The following is a 16634-nucleotide window of genomic DNA, read 5'->3' on the forward strand; positions in this document are numbered from 1 at the left end:
CGCTTACTCCTTGGAAGGAGTGTTATGACCAAACTAAATAGCATATTAAAAAGCAGAGACATTACTTTGTCAACAATGGTCCATCTAATCAAGGCTATGGTTTTTCCAGTGGTCATGCATGGATGTGAGAGTTGGACTATAAAGAAAGCTAAGCTCTAAAGAATTGATGCTTTTGAACTGTGGTGTTGGAGAAGACTCTTGAGAGTCCCTTGGACTGCAAGGAGATCCAACCAGTCCATCATAAAGGAGATTAGTCCTGGGTGTTCTTTGGAAGGATTGATGCTGAAGCTGAAAGTCCAATACTTTGGCCACCTGATGTGAAGAGCTGACTCCTTTGACAAAACCCTAGTGCTGGGAAAGATTGAGGGCAGGAGGAGAAGGGGATGACAGAGGATGAGATGGTTGGATGGCATCACCGATTCAATGGACATGAGTATGGGTGAACTCTGGGAGTTGGTGATGGACAGGGAGGCCGAGCGTGTTGCCGTTCATGGGGTCGCAAAGAATCAGACATGACTGAGTGCCAACTGAACTGAAAAGTGGTAAAAGAAAGAATCAAAGATTTATTTTAACCTGTCTTTCCTACATGAACTACCTTAGAATAACCAAATAGTTATAAGGGAATGTTTTTCTTGCTAGAAAATAATACAGTGTGAAATTTGCCCTTTTGCCAGTCTTTGAAAATAACTATGCAATGATCATCAATGGCTATCAACAGAAGGAAAACCACTCAGGCATTTTGTGCCTGCTAACAAAATCACACACTACTACTTATGAAGTCATTTTGAAAAGAAAAGGTGAAACTACATCATATCAAGCCTCAAGGTTTCACTTCCCCCTTTAGGAAATATGGGAGAGAGGTGTCTATTGAAGAACAGCAGAAATGTAATCAACAAAACCCAGAATGTGAGAAACTATTGAACAAATGTCTCAAGTTCTCCAACAAATTATATGGAGAGAAGAGGGAGAAAAGAGGCGTGTGGCCTTTGATCCTGATTATATCAAATTTCTAAAACTTTAAAGAATTTTGTCTTATAAACTTTATGAGACAACCAGTAAAATCTGAACATTGATATAATATTTGATATTAAGGAACCATTATCAATTATTTTCAGTGTGATCATTATATTATGGTTATGTATAAAATAAGAATCTTTACAGGTACATTTTAGAAATAGAAATTAAAATATTTATAAATGATGAAATTTTAAAGGGAGAAAAGAGAATGGGGTAACGATGAAACAAGATTGGTTATTGTTGAAACTGGGTGATGGGATCCTTGGGGGTTTATTACACTATACTGTATACTTTTCAAAAATAACTTTTTAAAGTTGCTTTTGAAGGGCAATTTTATTTCTTTAATATCTGATTCAGAACAGGGGAAGGTCAGTTCACCACAATCTCTGGGTGCTGATATTGGCACCCTGAATTTCTTGCCCAGGTGTCCACCTTTCCTTCACAGAGCTCTCTGTCTAACCATCATTACATTAATGTTCACCTTGTTGTGCTTTACGGAGAGGTCAGAGGTCTTTTTAATTTTTATTAATTTATTTGTTTATAACTGTGCTGGGTCTCCGGTGCTGTGTGGCTTTGCCTAGTTGCCACGAATGGGGGCTTCTCGTCCTTGTGGTGCGGTGGCTTCTTGGTTGAGGAGACAGGTTCTAATGCGCAGGCTCAGTAATTGTGGGGCACGGGGCTTGGCTGCTCCGAGGCAAGTAGGGTCCTCCCTGGCCAGGGATTGAACCCATGTCCCCTGCGTTGGCAGAGGGATTCCTAACTGCTAGACCATCAGGGAAGTCTCAAAGAGGTCAGAGTTTGGAGAACTAGTCATGTGGTCCCTTTCAAGTTGCTACAGTTATCACTGGACCCAAGGATGTCTGGTTTCCTGTTTCCTCGAGTAAAGCACAGTGCAGATTGCCACCAGTAAATTACTGGACTATTTTAAGAGTGCTCTTTTCTGCCTAGTCTTTCTTTAGGACAGAAGGGTTTCCAAAAATGGCCTCCAAACCATTTTATCCTTGATGACCCTGAGTTTCACATCAAATCCAAAGGGTCTCACTTAACATCTTCTCAGGTGGGCTCCCTGTGCGTAGTCCATGCTACTGCCATGATTGAGTTCTCCCTAGCTTCAACTTATGCCTGCATGTGAGTGCATTGCAGATTTTCCTGAGGAGTTAGATGTAATAAATGAAAATTACACAAAGCACAAAAAAAGGCAACACATAAATAGAATACTAGCCGTTTCACTGCCCCAAAGCCTCTCAGCCATCCTGCCATCTCTAGCCATCTTCTCTTCGGAATCAACCAGAATATTGTGGGTCCACACCTCTCTGTTCTAGGCTTTCTCCAACATCTCAGCATTTGGATCTCCATCATGGACAAGTGAAGAATCTAAAAATTATTCCTTCTTTAATATGAAAGCCCTAAACTCTTCTGTGTCTGAACCTGACCCAGAGGGCCAAAATCTGCTCATGTGTTTTACTGAACAAATGTGTAGCTGTCTCTCCAATAGGAATTCTGCTTTCCTCCAAGCTAACAAGCTCCAACTGGTGCTTACCTTCCAGGATAACAAGCTTTTACAATAAAGTTTTTCTATTTTCCTTTCACAATATTCCTCCTTAAACGACAGTAGGCACTATGACTTCCCTTACACATTGAAAGAAAATAAAAATAAGATGATCAATTATGCACATAGAAAAAGAACACCTAGTTGGGAGCAAATATATCCACAATAAATATACCCAGAAACTATGTAGATTTTTACTATTTACTTTATGTTTTAGGAGGTGTATTGTCTTAAAATACTGTCTGGAATGGGAAAAATGACCTTCTTGTACTGTGACTAAATTTTGCTTTTGTTTGTGGTAAGCTGACCTGTGGTGAAGCTGAAATTATAAACATTCATGGAAAAGCAGCTTAAAAGTGCTACTTACTAATAAGCATAAAATGATGTAGACGCATGACACATTTTAAAAACTACCTTCTGGAGTTGGGGTGATGACCATAAAAGTTAATATTTCCCGAGGGCGTGTGATGTTATACTTCTAAATGCTTCACACTGGTGCACTTGATTACCTTAATCATCCTAAATGGTTCTTCAGAGTTAATGCAAGGAACACTCTTTGCAGGAAGTACTGATATTAGTCCCAACTACAGTGAGGAAACTGAGGGGCTAAGTAATCAGCAAGTCATTCTGGTGAGTTACTCTTAAGCCAGTGGTCCTTGCCTGTTCATTTATTTGCAACTCTTTGTGACCCTTTGGACTGCAGCTTACCAGGCTCTTCTCTCCATGAATTTTTCAGGCAAGAATGCTGGAGTGGATTGCTGTTTTCCTCTTCTGGAAGATCTTCCTGACACAGAGATTGAACCCAAGTCTCCTGTGTTTCCTGCATCGCAGGCGGATTCTTCACCCATTGAGCCTTCAGGGAAGCCCTGCCCCGTGGCAGTGAGTCTGTTGTGAGGATCCCAAGTGATTTGAATTCAAAACAAAGGCAGGTAATCTCTTGGTTCCTTGTTCTCCAGAGCTATATCCTGTTTTGTCCTGTCTCTATATGTGCACCTGCTTCTTTCTTTTCCTTTTTCCAGTTTCTCTACGTTGCCAGCTCGTAGTCAACTGAGTCCTCTCAATTTGGTATGTCCTTCATTTAAGCAACCAGCAAAAACTGACCACTAACTTTGAATTTCAATTCCAAAGTACTGTGAGAAAGACTTCAATTAGCCTTGGCAGTCAGGGGTCCCTTCCCCCGGGGACAAAGGTAGCGGCTATGGGAGTAAAACAAGCTCATACACTATAAATATGGCTGTCAGAGTTCACTAGTTCTGAAATTCATTTTTAGAGACGTATGGGTGTATGGGTTGGCAGAAAAGACCCAAATACATCTATTATTAGGCTGGGGTAATGTATTCACTGCATTGGTATCTTTTGCATGTACAAGTCTGTTTGGATGAAGGTCACAAGAATGTTTTTAGACAGACACACTCTTTCAGCCCATTCCAGAGCAATGCTTGCTTGTATTCTTCCATGGCCTGACAAATACAGAATCTATATAGACTTACAGCAGCAATCTGGGTTCACTCTCTGGAGCCACCACAACAGACTAAGTGGCTTATAAGAACAGAAATTCATTCTCCCACAGTCCTGTAGGCCAAGGTCCAAAATCAAGGGGTTAGCATGGCTGGTTCCTCCTTGAGACTCTAAGGGAGAAAACGTTTCATGCCTCTCTCCTAACTTCTGGTGGTTGCTGGCAACTCTTGGCATTCCTTGGCTTGTGGAAGCATCCCTGCAACCTCTGTCTCTATCTTCACATTGCCTTCTCCCTGCCTTTCCCCTCTCCTGTCTCCTGTAAGGACATGTGCATTGGATTTAGGGCTCACCCTAACTCAGCATGATTTCATTTTGATCCTTATTCTAATTATATCTGAAAAGACTCTTATTGCAAATAAGATCTCATTTTGAGTTTCTGGGTAGATATGAATTTAGGGGGACCTCATCCAACCCACCAAAAGATCCATAAAGCGTCTTTGCCACTGACACCATAACACCCCTACTTATTGCCTCTAAATTGATTTGTTCTACTTTTATCAAATACTGACTCTATGGCAGGTACAGTTCTCAGCATTTTACAGATGATAATTCATTTAATAGTTGTTACCAATTGGTGGGGGCTTCCCTGGTGGCTCAGTGGTAAAGAGTCCACATGCCAGTGCAGGTAGACATAAGAGATGTGGGTTCGATCCCTGGATCAGGAAGATCCTCTGGAGGAGGGCATGGCAACCCCCTCCAGTATTCTTGCCTGGAGAATCCCATGGACAGAGGAACCTGGCGGGCTACAGTCCACGGGGATGCAGAGTCAGACACGACTGAGCCGACTTAGCATGTACACACACACACACACACACACACACACACACACACGTGAATTGGTGGTGTTTTTCTCCTGGGTTATTGCTCCCATGTATAAAAGACAGGCAGCACTTTCCTTTGCAGCTGGTGCAGTGCCCTGGGCTCTGTGCATGGGAATTTTGATAAAGACTAAGCTGAGCCCCAGCTGCAGCGCCTGATTCTGACACTTCATGCAATCTCTCACTTAAGAGTAATGTGTCACCTCCTGGAGAGAGCTAAGTAAGACATTCAGGAAACTAACACATAGGACTTAAGATCCCTTGTGCAAGTATCTCCTTGGAAAATGAGCAGCAGGAGAGCTCCCTAAGGAAAGAAGGGGACAATAATGAAGACGGTCACACAGCCACAGCGGAAACAGACCTGGCTGTGTCATTCCACACGGTGTTCAGGGATGTTTCCAGAGTTTCAGGGACAAGGGGGAGATGTCCAGATCACAGGCACCACCCACCAAGTTTTCCTAGATTTCTGCTTTTGTCTTCTTCTCCTCCACTTAGACCCAGAGGGACAATTCCTAAATAAGGTGCTAAGTTGAGCTGAATATTTGGGTTTTGTTCTGTTTTAAAATACTATGAGGATCTATAATGTAGCAGTCTGGGGGGCAGATTAAGAATCCAGCAAATGGGGACTTCCGTGGTGGTCCAGAGGCTAGGACTGTGCCCCCCGTGCAGGGGTCTTGGGTTCAATCCCTGGTCAGGGGACTAGATCTCACATGACATGACTAAGAGTTCATATGCCACAACTAAGCTTGGTGCAGCCAAATAAATAAATAAAAATAAATTTAAGACTTAGAATCCAGCAAATGAATTTTATTTCCTTTTAGTGGAGTAACAAGTATTAAGAGTGTATGTAACATTTGGAGCTATTGATTTACTTAGAATGTATATGTATCAGCCTGGGATTCAATGCTATTTATTCAGTATGTTTATGCCTTCACAAAGCATAGATGAGCTGAAGTTTTTATTCTGTAGGCACTCCATAAAATCTTACGATACTTGTGGTCAGCCGGAAGGGTTAACTTCTACCAGATGACAAAGGCAGATGTCACAGAACACTAAAAGAATAAAAACGATACGTGTGATAGAATTTTTTTTAAAAAAAAAGAATGAAATCTTACATTTGGGATAACATTCTAAGGGGTATTTTGCTATGTGAAGTAAGTTACAGAAAGACAAATACTGCGTGATTTCACTTATATGTGGCATCCAAAAAACAAAACAAATGAAAACGAACAAACATTTAAAAACCAGAAACAGCTACAGATACAGGGACCAAAAGTGGTTGCCAGAGTAGAGGGAGGTAGGGGGAAGAAAGAAATAGATGAGAGAGGTTATGAGGGACAGACTTCCAGTTGCAAAACAAGTGAGTCACAAGTATAAGTGAGGGGAATATAATCAATAATTATGTAATATCTTTGTATGGTGACATATCATAAATAGACTTACCATGATGATCATTTTGAAATGTATGGGGGAAAAAAAATCACTACGTTATGTAACAGGAACCAAGGTAGTGTAGCTAATTGTACTTCAAAATTGAGTGCAATCACACTCATAGAAAAAGAGATCAAATTTGTGGTTATCAGAGGTGGGGGGCATGCAGGGAGGAGGAATTGGGTGAAGGCAGTCAAAAGATACAAACTTCCAGTTACAAGACAAATAAATACTAGGGCTATAATGTACAACATGGTAGCTATAATAAACGTGGCTGTATGGTGAGAGTAAATCCCAAAAGTTTTCATCACACAAATTATTTTTTACTATTTCTTCAATTTTGTGTCTGTGTGAAATGATGGATGGTCACTAAAGTTTTGGATAATAATTTCATGATGTATTTTAAATCAACACATTATGCCAAAAACCCTAAAATTATGTAGTTCTATTTTAATTATATTTCAATACAACTGGAAACAAATATTGGCCACAATAAGAAGTACTGAAAACTGGAGTAAATTATGATGTCCTCTATTCCAAAAACAAGGAAATGGACAACTACAACAACCCAACCCAGGCAGGATTACTATGAACCTCTACCCTTCAGGAATGAAGGTATGGGTCACCCACAAAACAAGGAACTATGACTAACTATAACTAACTGAGGTGCTTGCGGAAGGCAAAAGAATACATAGTGGGTAGTAAAAGAAGATAGTTATAATTACCAGCTACCATCACATAACCAGTCAGAAATGAGGACTATATTGGCTATGAGTACTTACTCCTTATTATTAAGGAATATTAATAAGGAGCATTTCTTCCAATTTTATTATGAATAGGTTTGTATATATATGTTGATATATAAACAGTTGACCCTTGAACAACTCAGGTTGAAACTGCACGGGTCCCCTCATACATGAATTTTTTTCAGTAGTAAATCCTACAGAACTACACGATCCATGGTTGGTTGAATCCACTGATGCAGAACTGAAGATATGGGGGACTGCGGATACGGAGAGTCAACTATACGTTACAGACAGATTTTCAACTGCAAGGAGGGTCAATGCCCTTAACCCCGCTGTTGGTCAAGGGTCAACTGTGTATCTTTGTTTTCTTTCCTCTTTTATTCCCTTACCATGTAACATAGATGTATTGACTTATATCATGGTCACTTTTTATTGATTATATATAAATATTAATTTAAGATAATAGTATTTAAGTTATAGGATTTTAAGGAGAAGAGTAAACATCACTCAAGGCCTGTACCTTCTCTTCTGGGGAAGTGAATAGTGCTTTTTTTCCCCCTTGGCTACACCATGAGAAATGTGGGATCTTTGTTCCCCAAGCAGGGATCAAACCCATACCCCCTCCAATGAAAGTGTTGAGTCTTTTCTGCTAGACCTCCAGGGAAGTCCCAAGTGCTTTTTTGATTATATACAGAATAGTTGTATCATGTTAGGCAGAATAATGACGTTGTCGTTGTCTTTATTTTGAGATTAAGCGTGGTTGAAGGAGATGGTATGGTGCCAAGTTAATAAGGGTTGGACTTACAGTTAATTTTGTCTGTCAGCTTGATGGAGTCATACAGTGCCCGGATATTTAGTTAACATTTTTTTTCTGAGTGTGTCTGTAAGAATGTTTCAGGATTACATTAGCATTTGAATCAGTGGACTCAGCAAAGCTTTCTTAATGTGGACTCAGTAAAGCAGACTGCCTTCCTCATCCAATTCACTGAAGGCCTTGAAGGCCTGAATAACATAAAAGGCAGAAGAAGGGAGAATTGACCCTTTCTGCCTGACTACTTGAGCTGAACACTGGTCTTCTACTGCCCTCAGAAAGACTACCATCAGTTCTCCTGGAACTCAGGTCTTTGAACTTAGACTGAGTCATACCACCAGCTCTCATACATCTCCAGCCTGCAAATATATCTGATATCAGATCTATATGCTCCAATAGTTTGGCCACCTGATGCGAAGAGAGCGATCTTTGGAAAAGACCCTGATGCTGGGAAAGATTGAGGGCAAGAGGAGAGGGGGCAGCAAAGGATGAGATGGTTAGATAGCATCACCAATTGAATGGACACGAATTTAAGCAAACCCCAAGAAATAGGGACGGACAGGGAAGCCTGTGTGCTACAGTCCGTGGGGTCACAGAGAGTCAGACATTACTTAGAAACGGAAAAGCAACAAAAAATCATATATAGATGGTATATCTGGTATCAGCTATGTATTTTTTAAGATTTTCTTTGATAAACTGGTTCATTTGATTAGAAAACTAAAAAGTCCCACAGTTTGCAAGGGGATATATATATATTCGTGTGTGTGTGTGTGTGTGTGTGTTAGTTGTTCAGTCTTGTCCAACTCTTTGTGACCCCGTGGACTGTAGCCCGCCAGGCTCCTCTGTCCATAGGATTTCCCAGGCAAGAATACTGGAGTGGGTTGCCATTTACTTCTCTTGTGTGTGTGTGTGTGTGTATCTAGATTAGAATAAAATTAAGTCCAATCTGAATTTTTACTTGTCTTTTGGATTGGAACAACAACAACAAAAGTCATAATGGCTAAATGTTTCAAATTACACTTGAGCAAGGGAAGTAACGTTGGTAGGTAATTTATCTAACCACTTTATATAGAGAGAGTAATGTGGTTTTGAAACCTATCAGGAAATCTAAGCATTTTAAAATAAATTTTATTTGTGAATTTTTCAACCTTTGTTCATCTTAATTTTTTTACTTTTTAAGTATTTTTATTTATTTATTTGACTGCACCAGGTCTTAGTTGTGGCTTGCAGGATCTTCCATCTTCATGCCAGCATGTGGGATCTAGTTCCCTGACTAGGGATTGAACCCAGGGCTCCTGCATTGAGATCAGGGAGTCTTAGCCACTGGATCACCAGAGAAATCCCTATTTCTCGAACTTATTTTATTTTATTTTATTTATTTTATTTTTTTTTGAACTTATTTTAAAATTTACAAATAGTTTCAAGAAAAAAAGACCAATCTTAACATATCTCTACAGTACTTCACTGAATTAAAAATCTAGCAGATATAAAGTAAAGCAAGATTTCATATTACAAGGCTATGTTTTTTCAAATTAGCCCTGGAGCAATAGAAAATAATTTCCTTCTGCTTTTTGCCATTAGCTGCCTGTCTTCCTACCCCTGATTGCTCTCAGGCCCTTGCCAGTAACCTGCAGCTCTGACTTGAAGGGGCAAAAGAAAAGTAGAAATCTGTAGTTCAGGACTGGCTCTCCTAAAATTTGTCTTCCTTTGCCTCTAAGCAAGATATTCCCTTTAAAGGTGCCCATATATATACTTCCTCCAAAATCTTGAACTTGTTAATAATGCCCTAGCTTGGGTATGATGATGAAAATCTAATATTTGGAGCAAAAGACTTTGATCCTAATTCTGCTGCTCACTGTGTGATGTCAGGCAAGTCACCTGACTTCTGAAATTTAAGGTTCATCCCATGTAATCACTGGCAATCAGCTATATCTCTAAGAACTGCAGTAAATACAAGAGAAATGAGTACCTTCTCAATAACTGATATATTGTTGAATGAGGACAAATGCTTATTCTGCATAGATAAAATCAGTCTATTTTATCTGTTCATGGATTTTATCTATTCATAGATAAAATCAGTCTTCATGACATATCTGAAATTTCTTCCTACTGACTAGTCATGGAAATTGCTCAAAACTGAAAATATAATCTAATTTGAGAACTGCCTGTTAACTACTAGGTATTTTGAAAAATTCAGGATAAGAATGAGATACTCTTTTGCTTTCAATTTTCTTGTAGTATGATTGCCATAGTTTACTCTGGAATCTTAAACTCCTCAGTGCCTAATGCAAAAGTTACATTAATTTCCCCTTCTTTTTTTTTCTTTTTTGTTGTTCAGTCACTAAGTCATGTCTGACTCCATGGACTGCAGCATGCCAGGCTCCTCTGTTCACTATCTTCCAGAGTTTGCTCAAATTCACATCCATTGAGTCAGTGATACTATTATCTCATTTTCTGCCATCCCCTTCTCCTTTTTCCTTCAACCTTTCCCATCATCAGGATTTTCTCCAATGAGTTGGTTCTTCAAATCGAGCCATCAAAGTATTGGAACTTCAGCATCAGTCCTTCCAATGAATAATCAGGGTTGATTTAGAATTTACTGGTTTGATCTCTTTGCTGTCCAAAGGACTCTCGAGTCTTCTCCAGCACCACAATTCAAAAGCATCAATTCTTCAGTGCTCTGCCTTCTTTATGGTCCAACTCTCACATCCATACATGGCTAGTGGAAAAGCCATAGCTCTGACTATATGGACCTTTTTTTCGCAAAGTGATGTCTCTCCTTTTTAATACACTGTCTAGGTTTGTCACTGCTTCCTTGCTTCCAAGGAGCAAGCACCTTATAATTTCATGGCTGCAGTCACTGTCCGCAGTGACTTTGGAGCCCAAGACAATAAAGTCTGTTCCTGCTTCCACTTTTTCCCCATCTATTTGCCATGAAGTGATGGGATGAAATGCCATGATCTGAGTTTTTGAATGTTGCGTTTCAAGCCAACTTTTCTTTTATAGCTAATTCTTACTGAAATACAGAGAATAAAAGTAATAGCTAAATAACAAACACAGTTGGACATTTCTAAAAAAATTTTTTTTTGTCTGTACTGGGTCTACACTGCTTTGCACAGGCTTTCTTTAGTTGCAACAAGCGGGGGCTAAACTTCGTTGCATTGTGTGGGCTTCTCATTGCTGTGGCTTCTCATTGCTTCTCCTGTTGTGGCGCATAGGCTTTAGGCACACAGACTTCAGTAGTTCGGGCCCACGGGCTCAGTGAAAGTGAAAGTCACTCAGTTGTGTCTGGCTCTTTGCAACCCTGTGGACTATATACAGCCCATGGAATTTTCCAGGCCAGAACACTGCAGTGGGTAGCTTTTCCCTTCTCCAGGGGATTTTCCCAACCCAGGGACGGAACCAGATCTCCCGCATTGCAGGCGGATTTACCAGCTGAGCCACAGGGGAAGTCCACATGCTCAGCAGTTCCGGTTAATGGGCCCTAGGCCTTGGGCTGAGTATTCGCAGGGCACAGGCTTAGTTTCTCTGCAGCATGTGGGCTCTTTGAACCAGGGATCAAACCTGTGTCCCCTGCATTGGCAGGTGGGTTCTGATCCACTGCACATTACTAGGGAAGTCCCACATTTGCACCAACATTCTGCAGAATATGTGACCTCATTTAGGAAATGGATGTGCATGATTTGAAAGTCTTCAATATTGTCCCAGTTGCTTGGAGAATCAACAAGTAGCTTTACAATAAAGAGAGAATCGTACTACATAAAGGGAAGAAAGGATGAAAGAAAAGTTAGGGAAGCAATTTATTGTTTTTATTATTTTTTCAATTTAGAAAAAAATACTAAAAATGTGTTTCATTTGGTTTAACTGAGAGTTAGCATTGCTTCATCTTTTAAATATTTACTTGCAGGGAATTCCCTTGCAGTCCAGTAGTTAGGACTTGGCACTTCCACTACCCAGGGACTGGGTTTGATCCCTCGTCAGGGAATTAAAATCTGGAAGCCATGCAGCACAACCATCCCCACCTCCCCAATTTATTTTCTTACTTGCAGAATCCTCTTAGAATGCAGTTTAGAAAGAATACTATTTGAGTTTTTCCAAAATTATAGAATACATTATGATGTTAACTAATCAAATACTTAAATAAAGGAAGAGGCTAGAAAGACCAATAAGATATGTGTGAAAACTGAGTTGTTAGTAGCCTTAAAATTGATGTAGTAGTTCTAGCAACGTATAACAAGAACCCTAAAAGAGTCAGGGCTTTTGACCTGTAATCCCACTGTTGGGAATATAGATTAAAAGTTATGTGTACATACCTTTGTAAAACAGTATTTGCAAAAGCAGAGTGCTAAAAACAATTTACTGGTGCAGCAGCTACACAATGGCTAACTGAGCAATGAGGGAATCTGTGCACCCACTAACAACACAAACAGACAGCTGCCAAAAAGTGAATGCAAAGCTACTTTAAGTGCAAAGTAACTATGATCAGGTGAAATAAAAGTATGCATACGTGTAACAGAAGGAATGGTGCAAAGACATAAATAACTGTCCAGTATGAAAGCATACTTTTATATTAAATGGTGTAGAGAGATACTGGGTTGGCCAGAAAGTTCACTCAGGGGTTTTTCCATAACATCTTGTGGAAAAACTCGAACAAAGTTTTTGGCCAACCCAATATAGTAAATACATCATGAGACTCATCTGTTTAAAGTTTACCATTCAAAGGTTTTAAATATATGTATACAGTGCTTATTTTTTAGAATTATTAAACTTTTCCTTTCTTTTTTTTTTTTTAAAAGATAAGATCAGTAGATCTAATTGCCTGGGACAAAGAAAGAGGAGTCACATTTTGATTTAAGATCTATTTGTTTAAGATCTTTTGAAAACTTGTTGCTGCTATACCCAGGCAATGAACATAATTTCCATTTAATATCTAAATAGATGTCCAGGCAATCCAATAAGACTTTCTTAAAAATCCAAATACACTGCTGATAGTAAATTACCTCTTTATTTTTCAGCTTACATAAGGTTTATGTAGTCTGGTCCTTGCAAGTTTAAATCCACTTTGTCTACTGTCAAATACAGGGACACCAGTCTCTAGTGCATTCTGCACTGATAGGAGGCCTTATTCTCAGGAATAAATGTGGTAAACATATTAGGCTTTGAATTTAGACTTTCTGTTTATGAACAGTCCTGCAGTTTATCATCTAATCTTGGCCTCACTTGCCCAATTACTTCATCTGCAGAATGGGGCTAATGGCATTTTCTTTCAGGGTGGTAACTGACATGAAGGATACAAACTGGTGAGGTTCATTCACTGGTATAATTACTACCATTATTACTCCTATTATGTTAGTATAGACCCAAATAACCACAAACAAGTCTTGTTTCTCAGACTGACCAACCATGAGTAAAACAATTAAGGACGTGAGTTGCTCCTAAGGAATTTTTCAGCACCCCTCCCATTTCCTGGGGTGCTCCTCTGCACCAACACTCAGGCTATGTGCCATTCCAGAAAGGAGGGGCCTAGCCACCCTGTTCTTCTGCATGTGTGTGCATGCAGATCCGTGGAACTGTTCCGTAGCTACAGCACCTCCAGCACCAGTCTTCCTCCTGCACTTATAACCTGCCCCAAAGGGCCATCCGCTCATCCAGATACGTGACTCTGCTTTACACCCAACTGTAGCTTTTGGGAAATTCCAAACGATGGTCTTATCGGAGGAATAACCCAGTCACATCAGCCTTTGACTGTAAAGTAAACTGAAAGTTCTGCTATGTTGGCAGCAGCCTCACTAACCTATTTGCAATAATATTCTGTACCTGTGCAGATACAAACCTGCTTAAACTATGATCCAAATATTTTTGAGATGTGCCCAAAGTGCTGCCCAAAATATTTTGGTTATAGATCCCTCGGGTTCTTTCAACAGCGTTCCTGTGATTCTGTGTATATGTGTGTGTTCTTACATGTGGGCTCAGAAAGATTTCTTCCTGTTCTAAAGAGGGTAGGCAAGGTTTTGCATTCTGAGAGCCTGCGCTTCACTGTTGCCAGGAAAGATGTTTACAAAAACCTGGAGCAGAGTCTCCGAGGCTTTGTTTTCAAAAACCTGGAGCAGAGTCTCTGAGGTCAGTTGTCTGAAAAGATCAGGGTTCCAGGATGGAAATAGAGTGGAGAGGCCTAGACTTGAGGGACAGGGGTGGTGGAAAAGACTGACACCAGTGGGCTGCCCCCTTCTCACACGAGGCATACCTGCCTGACTGCACGACGGTGAGGTTCCTGACTGCGGTTGTGGGTGGAATACACTATTTAACTTGAACAGTAAACAGTTTTGACTGTGACAATCAGAGTCAAGGTCAAGGTTCCATCTCAAATTTCCAATAATTTCCCCAGAATTCCTTATAGAATTGTGAGATAGGAAAAGGGTTTCACCCACCCACTCCATGAATAAAATTAGGTTTTCTGTCAGATCAAACCTAGATTGTCTCCCAAGCTGGATGGAAGTGTATGGGGAGACAGATTGATTTGATTTAGGAAAAAAAAATTTACATTTCTTTCATTTTGAATGAGTGGGATATATCATGTTGGTTACTCTCCCACTTCGGCTGCATTTAACTGGAAGGGCTCTGGCAGGTATTCTTAGGCATATTGTTGAGAAATTCTATTAAATTCTCTGTTACCTTGAGAAGTTGTATTTGCAAGAGATTATCTGCAAAGCAAAAACAGATTTGTATATTTATATGTGATAGATTATTATTCTTTGGAATTTAATTTACATTATTAGATTCAACCATCTAGATTATTTAAATGTATTGTCGGACAAGGCAACTTGTGAATTTGGAAGGAAACTACCAGAGAAGATAAATACTGTGCAAAAAACAAAAGTTTTAGAGACAGAAAAACATGCTGTCAGAACTTGGACAATTTGCCTACTTCCTCTTAGGCTTGGTATTTTCATCTGTAAAATAAAGATACAGTAAGTATTTTTTCCAACAAGTTATAGTGAGGAAGAAAACGAATATATATTCAACAGCACAAATCCTTCAATAAATGCTCATTTTATTTTCCGTTATAACCACACTTGGCTTCTTTTGATCTCCTTCCTTTTATTTTTTAAAAGATGTATTTATTTTTGGCTGTGCAGGGTCTTCACTGATGCTTTTTGGCTTTGTCTTGCTGGGACGCATGGGCTTCTTATTGCAGTGGCTTCTCTTGTTGCGGAGCACATGCTCTAGGCGCACGGGCTTCAGCAGCTGCAACTCACAGGCTCTAGAGCATGTTTCCCCCGCACTGGGAGGTAGATTCGTAACCACTAGACCACCAGGAAACCCTGATCGCCTTTATTTTTAAATAAACTTTATTAGTATGTAATATACAGAACGGTACACCAAAAGCATAGCATTTCATGAATTATCACCTTTATCGTTACCATGAGAATGGTACACCTTTATAGTTACAAGAATACACCTTTATAGTTACCATGAGGTCAAGAAATAGAACATAACCAAGTCAAGGAAGCCCCTCCTTCTCTCCCAATTTGTTACCCCCTTTATCTCCCCCGCTAATGTAACTGCTATCCTGACCTCTAACACCATCATTTAGTTTGGGGAGTTGTATTTTTCTTTTAACTTTTTTTTGTGATCCTCTTAAACTTTAAGTATACATTGTTGTTGACTACAGGGCCAGTGCTATACAGCAGATCTCTAGAGCTTATTCATCTTATTTAACGGACACCTTATGCCTGTTGATTAATATCATTATTAAGCTTGGATGATTTTTAAACTTAACACACATTGAATCATGCGGTACATGTCAGTTTGTATCTGGCTTCTTTAACTTACCATATTGATGAAATTCATTCATATTTATTCGTGATCATTGCTGAAGAATTCTCCCATTGTTTGACCACACCACACTATGTATATCCATTCTTATGTGAGCGAGCGTTTGTGTTGTTTCCAGATTAGGGCCCTTATGAGTAGTGCTGTGACAATTTGCCTTCTTGTGTATGCATTTCTGTTAGGAGGACGTATACGGGCCAGGTTGCTGTGTCATACGGTATGGATACAAACAGCTTTCACATGGACTGCCAAACAATTTTCTCAAGTGGCTGTGCCAATTTCCTCTCTCACAAGAAGTATGCGAGTTCCTGTTTTTTTATCTTTGTGCCTGGTATTGACAGTCTTTTCTTTTTTCATGTAGACTTTCTTTTCGGGATAGGTTATCTCACTGTGGTTTGATTTAGATGCCCTTGATAACTTACAAGGTTGAAAAGCTTTTTCATAAATTTGCTACTTACTTGGATATCCTCTTTTGTGAAGGCCTTGTTTAAAAGTTTTATTGAGCATTTTTAAAATTGGGTTGTCTGTTTTACTGTTAATCTTTTTATTTTGTTTTAGTAATTCTACAGTATGGATACCACGTCTTTAATCCATTCACCTGTTCCTGGCATTTGGATTTCCTTGGTTTGGGGCAATTCTGAGTAAAGTGGGCACAAATACTTGTAAATACATATGCATAAATGTCTTTCTATGCACATATGTTTCCATTCCTCCTGGTCAGTGTGAAATTGCTAAGTGAAATGGTACTTAATAAATAACTACCAAACTGTTTTCCAAATTGATTACACCATTTTACATTCCTACCGTATAAATTCTAGTTGCTTCGTATGTTCACCAGCCCTTCTCCCTACCTCCTTCTTTTTCTCTTTCCCTCTCTCCTAAATCGCTCCTAATCTGCTACTATTGCCTCT

Source organism: Cervus canadensis, chromosome 27 (assembly GCF_019320065.1).
Source record: "Cervus canadensis isolate Bull #8, Minnesota chromosome 27, ASM1932006v1, whole genome shotgun sequence".
In the NCBI taxonomy this organism is placed as follows: Eukaryota; Metazoa; Chordata; class Mammalia; order Artiodactyla; family Cervidae; genus Cervus; species Cervus canadensis.